The 7,317-nt window shown below is 43.9% G+C and overlaps 2 pseudogenes; both read right to left on the minus strand.

The window, feature by feature from the left end:
- Nucleotides 1-271: 271 nt before the first annotated feature.
- Nucleotides 272-503, minus strand: LOC139274321 (U2 spliceosomal RNA; annotated as a pseudogene).
- Nucleotides 504-640: 137 nt separating this feature from the next.
- Nucleotides 641-871, minus strand: LOC139274377 (U2 spliceosomal RNA; annotated as a pseudogene).
- Between the last annotated feature and the right edge of the window lie 6,446 nt (nt 872-7,317).

Raw genomic sequence — 7,317 nt, forward strand, 5'->3', positions numbered from 1 at the left:
AACTAACATCTCAAACAGATTATCTGGTCAGTTATAACATTGCTGTTTTTGGGAGCTTGCTGTGGGAAAGTTGGCTGCTGCATTTGATAGATTACAACAGTTACTTTTTTATTATTCGTTCCTGGGATACTGGCAAGGCCAGCATTTTTTTTTTTTTTTTTTGAAATTCGTAGCCAATCGTTCCAATTCTTTGTCAAATCACAAACGCCAGAGGTCACCTTGCACACGCCAAGGATCACTCTGCGCCAATGCTCTTAGCCAAAAGACCTAGAGCCACTGCACCGTTCCTGGAAGTACTGCAATACCAGGTTCGTGCCATGGAGGTGGATGGGTCAGGTCCCCCACACACCTCCGTGGAGGTGGATGGGTCAAGCCACCCCACCCACCTCCTGTTTCCAAAAAAGCAAGCATATACCTTCCTGATCCAGGGAGAACCACCCGGAGGTCATGGTGGCTGGTCAGGTCAGTTATGCATGATCTTAGCCAAAAGGCCGAGAAGCATTTATTTATTTATTTATTTTTTTTTTTAATAAATTCGTAGCCAATCGTTTCCAATTCTTTGTCAAGTCACAAACGCCAGAGGTCACCCTGCACCAGTCAAGGATCACTCTGCGCCAATGCTCTTAGCCAAAAGGCCTAGAGCCACTGCACCGTTCCTGGAAGTACTGCAATACCAGGTTCGTGCCATGGAGGTGGATGGGTCAGGTCCCCCACACACCTCCGTGGAGGTGGATGGGTCAAGCCATCCCACCCACCTCCTATTTACAAAAATGTAAGCATATACCTTCCTGACCAGGGAGAAACCATCCGGAGGTCATGGTGGCTGGTCAGGTTAGTTATGCAGATCTTAGCCAAAAGGCCGAGAAGCATTTATTGCCCAACCCTAATTGCCCTTGAGAAGATGGTGGTGAGCAGCCTTCTTGAACCGCTGCAGTCCTTGTGCTGAAAGAATTCCCACAGTGCTGTTAGGGAGGTCATTCCTGGATTTTGAAACAGCAACGATGAAAGAATGGCAATATATTTCCAAATCAGAATGGTGGGGTATTTGCAGGTCATGATGCTGCTCTTGTCTTTCTAGGTGGTAGAGGTGGCGGGTTTGATAGGTTTTGCCGAAGAAGCCTTGGCGAGTTGCTGCAGTGCATTTTGTAGATGGTACATACTGCTGCCACGGTGTGCCAGTGGTGGAGGGAGTGAATGTTTAAGATGGTGGATGTAGTGCCAATCAACTGGGCTGATTTGTCCTGAATGGTGTTGAGCTTCTTGAGTGCCGTTGTGGAGAGTATTCCAACACACTCCTGACTTGTGCCTTGCAGATGGTGGAAAGGCTTTGGGGAGTCAGGAGGTGAGACACTTGCCGCAGAATACCCAGCCTCTGACCTTCTTTTGTAGCTACAGTATTTATGTGGCTGGTCCAGTTTCTGGTCAATGGTGACCCCAGGATGTTGATGGTGGGGGATTGGCGATGGTAATGCCATTGAAAGTCAAGGGGCGGTGGTTAGACTCTCGCTTGTTGGAGATAGTCAATACCTGGCACTTGCGTGGCGCGAATGTTACTTGCCACTTATCAGCCTAAGCCTAAATGTCATCCAAGTCTTGCTGCATTTGAGCATGGACTGCTTCAATATTTGAGGAGTTGCGAATGGAACTGAACACAGTGCAGTCATCAGCGAACATTTCCATTTCTGACCTTATGATGGAGGGAAGGTCATTGATGAAGCAGCTGCCCTGAGGAACTCCTGCAGCGATGTCCTGGGGCTGAGATGATTGACCTCCGACAACTACAACCGTCTTACTTTGTGCTAGGTATGATTCCAACCAGTGGTGAGTTTTCTCCCTGATTCCTATTGACTTCAATTTTACTAGGGCTCCTTGATGCCACACTTGGTCCAATGCTGCCTTGATGTCAATAGCAGTCACTCTCACCTCACTTCTGGAATTCAGCTCTTTTGTCCGTGTTTGGACCAAAGTTGTAATGATGTCTGGAGCCAAGTGGTCCTGGCAGAACCAAAACTGAGCATCTAACTGCACTATAAAAGTACTTACTTGGCTGTATAGCTCTTTGGGACATTCTGAGGTTGTGAAAGGCACCATGTAAATGCCTTTTGCATTGATAATAAATGCAGTCTTTCTTTTTTCTTTATAAGCTTAAGCAGCAAAGTGCATATCACACTACTTATATATACTATACCTATGGACTGGCAATCAGCTGGCTGGGCTTAAATGAGGCTCGGGAGCTAAATTACTCCAGGTCTCATTTTTGAAGCAGCGGGCAAGTTTCCAAGTCCCCTCGGCCCGCCCAATACCCACCACAAGTTAAAATCAGGCTTTAGTTTAAATTGGAATTTGAAATTCATTTGATTTATTTCAAACTCTTCCCATTATCTTCAGAAATCTGCAGAATAAATTTAGATGGAGAAGGACCACAAAAGCTGAGCATTAATTTCTTTCAGATATCCACAAGTAATACAAGACAGTAAAAGAATAGTTTATGTACCCTCTCCTGATGTTCCCTGTGGTTTCACTGAGTAACTCAAATAACATGGAGTGAGTCATTTTCACTTTTGCTTCCTCTTAATTTTGGTACTCATTAGCCACGTGAAATTAACATATTAATGGGATTAGTCGCATTCTCTGTGAGTCTCCTCATTGCAGCAGTGGATAACATTCTGATTTAGATTTACTTGCACCACAACATTGTGCATAACATTTAACATTGGGTTTCAATCAAACTTCAGACAGAACTGAGATTTCCTGTTGGAGAAGGCCAAATGTGTGTAGTTTGTCTCAGGCTATCAACAGCCTCTGAGAAAAACTGCCATGGTCGTCTCATCTTTGGGGGTACTTTTACTATTTTTGTCATATACTTTTCCTCTTCTCTGCTGAAGGGCTGACTTGTGTTGGTTTACTGTTTCAAAGATGCTGGCAGCTCAACTGTACCTACCGCAAGCCTTCGTTCTTCAGGAGCCGGAACAGTGTCAGCAAGCTAGTGCACTGTGGACAGCATCACAGCTCAGCCCAATTCAATACTCTCCTCATACCAGTACACACATTTTTCAGAAGCAGTCACTGTGAAGCATAGGTTGCCTATTCCTGTTTTTATGCTGAAGGCAGGAAGGGAGAAAAATGGAAAAACATAAATCTGCTAACTCATTCAAAACAGCCAAATGCATTTCTCCAGCATTGGAACATTTCTTTTTTAAATAACAGATGCGTCTGTTAAAGTATTAAATGAATTGCTTCTGTTCAAGGCAGCTCAAAGAGCCACCAAAAGAGACTGCCATTTTGCTGGCTGGACTTAAATGAGGCTCGCCTCATCACCCACTCACCCAATACCCACCACACTTTAAAATTGGCCCTGTGGTAGCCAGGACAAACATTGCCATCAGTAGGAGAGGCTGCCACCTTTCTCTGACCATGGATGGACTGAGCACTCAGATTGCCTTTATATACCAGTCATACATGCAAGCAATGGTGAGGGAATGTGGAACCCTTTTCATATTTTTTGGCATGAGCTATGTCTCCATCTCCTCTTCTTCAAGCCTGGACTTGTCCCTGAAATTCTCTCCAGCACCTTATATGTGATCTGTGGCCAGCTATAAGTTTATTTTTAAAGTTGCTGGCCTATACAGATTTCTCCAGCGTTTGAGGCAGGTCATGTGACCATAAAACAGAGTCTGAAAATGTGGTTTCTTAATAATTGTGTATGGGGAAGCTGCTGCTTTAGTTTCGTGAAATCGATCCTGCAATATAAAGGGAGTGATTGCACAGAATCAGCTGCCATTGCCTAAATTCGAGAACCACTTTTAGAAGCAGCTCTGTAATATAAACGGGCATGCGGCTGGTTACTGGGCATAGACCAGGGGTTAAAACGGACACTTTCTTGATCTTGCATGGCTCAGAATCACACTGCATTGTGGATTTATTCACTGAGCCAGACATTTTTTTAACCATCTTACTCAAACCATACTACTTTAATGACTCAATAATTGTTAAACCATACTGACAAACAAGATTCTAATTTTTCCATGAAAAAACAGATGCTATCCCGAAAATTCTGCTTAAAGTATCTGGAATCCCGCATTTAAAAAATGGAATTTGGCTTATACTGTCACCATGAGTCAGTGGCCCATTATTTGTTATTCTCTTTTATGCATAAAGTTTAAAAGTGACTTCCTGCTTCTCTGTAGCCCTCTATGCTCACCATCTCATGATGCTATTTGTTTATGCCAAGCAGTTATCCTATTATGTTATACACTATATTGCACCAAAGCGAGGTCCGATCACTTGAAGAGGTTTAGGAATTTATAAGGACTGACTTTAACTCAGGGCTGGTATCATGCATGCGGGGGACCAGGAGAGGTCGGTGGCATACCCAAGCAAGGTGTCAGCATTTTACTTTATCCCATCATTCATCTCAACACAGATGCAACAAACCTGGCAACTTCAAGCTGCATTCTCCAGACTGTTACTTGATCATGTACAGCTTCTCGCTCATATCCTAGCTCCTTCTCCCTTCTCTCTTTCTTCTAGGGCCTTCTCAACAACAAGAGGCTCCTGCAGAAGAACAGACATTGGGAAGAGGACAATCCCTCTGAGGATGCACCATCATGGCGTCCCAGCCCTCTCAGGTACCAGCTCAGACATTGGCAGTCCATGTGTGATACATGGCGAGATAGAGGGGTCTGCATGTGGAGAAACACCCAACAATCAGTAGGATTTGAACATGTCTGCACTTTGGCCTCCCCCTCAACCAATACCCGGCATGGCGCCAGCAAGTTGGCTGCTGCCAAAGCAATTTGGCCCAGCTGACTTAGAATCGTAGAATCATAGAATCATAGAACACAGGCATAGGTTATTCAGCTCATCGCGCCTGTGCTGGCTCTTTGGTAGAGCTATCCAATTAGTCTCACTTCCCTGCTCTTACCCTATAGCCCTGCAAATTTCTCCTTTTCAAGTATATATCCAATTCCCTATTGAAAGTTACCACTGAATCTGCTTTCACTACCCTTTCAGGCAGTGCATTCCAGATCACAACAGCTCGCTGAGTAAAAATATTTCTCCTGTGTAAATTCTCAGGCCAGCGTGTGAGAAGCTCTGCAGAATCGCTGAGCTGTGAGCTGATCCTTGACATCTCTTGCTGCAAAGCGCTGATGTGCCCCCCTCCTTTCTCTGCTGCTTCCTCTCCATCCCCCAGCTCTTCCTCGTTTGACAATGACTGCTGCAGCTGCTCTTGAGAGCGGCACTTTGACCTTTTAATTAGGACCCCGCTCGCCTGGGGCGGGCGCCTGACACGCAGGCACAAACAGCTCAGTTAAAATGGTGGGGGGCGGGAACAGTGCCACAGATGCGACTTTAAACCCCCTCCCGGCACTGATCCCGCCTGGCGCGCAGGGTGGGGGTAATAATTGGCTCTAAACATTCTGATTCAAATCAAAAAATCTTGAACTTTCTTAAAAGTTTGAATAACCTCCTGAAGCAGCATGCCACTTGAATGTTAAGTGAACTTGGAAATACCCTTCTCACTTTGGGCTTAAAAAGAAAATCTACCCTGAAGCAAAGTCTGTCAATATCCCCGACGAAAACTAAACTTCGAACAGCAGGAAGGATGGGAGGCAGCTTGCAAATGATGCTGATGCTTTGTAAGGAAAAGCTAAAAGATGTAAATCACCACGAGCGGATCACAAGGAATACTGTAAACGGTGTCGTCTAAAGGTACACAGAAAGTGTTTGACAGCCCCTCTTGAATAGTGACCTACTCCTGAGCTTCATCTCTGGCTCTATGCTGTGGCAGCTGAGCGATGGTATGGTTATGTTTGCCAGTGCTTTGGAATGTGCGGAGAATGTGCCAAACAAAATGATTTCCTTCAGTGTACACAAAGAGCACCAAGGATCTTTTTATTTTCAACTCACGTCCAACCACCAGAAAACAACTTGCAGCACTTAAAATGTCCAATTATCTCTCCTTTTATATTGCTAACATCTGACTTTCTAATTTTTAGCAGAGGATAAACATAATTCTGTTAACATTATTCTGTTAATAAAGATTGCTTTCCATTAAGGCCTGCATTGTTATAGCGCTTACCGCAAGTCAGAATTCCAGACTTATTTGTAATTTAAGTCATCTTGAAGAACACATGTCCATTTAAAGAGTGCTCTGGCAGTTTCTGCGTCTTGTGTTTTTACACTATAGGTGATCATTTATGTATAGAAACTACTTCAATCTTTATCAACAATCTATACCATTAGCATTCCATGTGGCATGTGAGAAAAAGACTGATGTCAACAACAAAAGCACTCGCCTAGCTAGGAAGAATAAAGTAATCCCCAGATTTAAATCTGAATATAATTATTACACGGGGATCGAGTGGTTACGGACAACATCCTTTCAATTTTGTCACTTGAATTCAAATCCAAAATGAATGGGCTGTAGGTCATTTCTCCAGTGGGTGTTAAGAGTTAAAAGTAAAATTTAAAAAAAATTGAACTGTCTAAATCTAGTTCCCAGCACAGAAATGCTTTCAATTTCCTTTGAACTAGGCAGTTTCACTCAGTGGCAATAGGGATGGTAGTTATGGGAAATGGATATTACATAGTATTTACAGCACAGAAACAGGCCATTCAGCCCAACCGCTCTATGCCAGTGTTTATACTCCACACCAGCCTCCTCCCACCCCTCTTTATCTCATCAACATCAACATATCCTTTATTCCTACATAGAAACATAGAAACATAGAAACATAGAAAATAGGTGCAGGAATAGGCCATTCGGCCCTTCGAGCCTGCACCGCCATTCAATGAGTTCATGGCTGAACATGCAACTTCAGTACCCCATTCCTGCTTTCTCGCCATACCCCTTGATCCCCCTAGTAGTAAGGACTTCATCTAACTCCTTTTTGAATATATTTAGTGAATTGGCCTCAACAACTTTCTGTGGTAGAGAATTCCACAGGTTCACCACTCTCTGGGTGAAGAAGTTTCTCCTCATCTCGGTCCTAAATGGCTTACCCCTTATCCTTAGACTCGCTCATGTGTTTACTGAGCTTCCCCTTAAATGTTGTTCACCTTAACTACTCCCTGTGGTAGCGAACGAGTTCCACATTCACATTCTGGGTAAAGAGATTTCTTCTGAATTTCCTATTGGATTTATTAGCGACTATCTTATATTTATGGCCCTTAGATTTGGTCCCCCCCCCCGATAAGTGGAAACATCTTCTCTATGTCTACCCTTTAATTGAAGAGAAAATTAAGGGTGGAGGGGGGAGGAGGACGGCAGGTATTATTGTTAATTGATATTCTTCCCCAAAGCCATGAAAAGAC

This window comes from Pristiophorus japonicus, chromosome 9, assembly GCF_044704955.1.
Source record: "Pristiophorus japonicus isolate sPriJap1 chromosome 9, sPriJap1.hap1, whole genome shotgun sequence".
Lineage (NCBI taxonomy): Eukaryota > Metazoa > Chordata > Chondrichthyes > Pristiophoridae > Pristiophorus > Pristiophorus japonicus.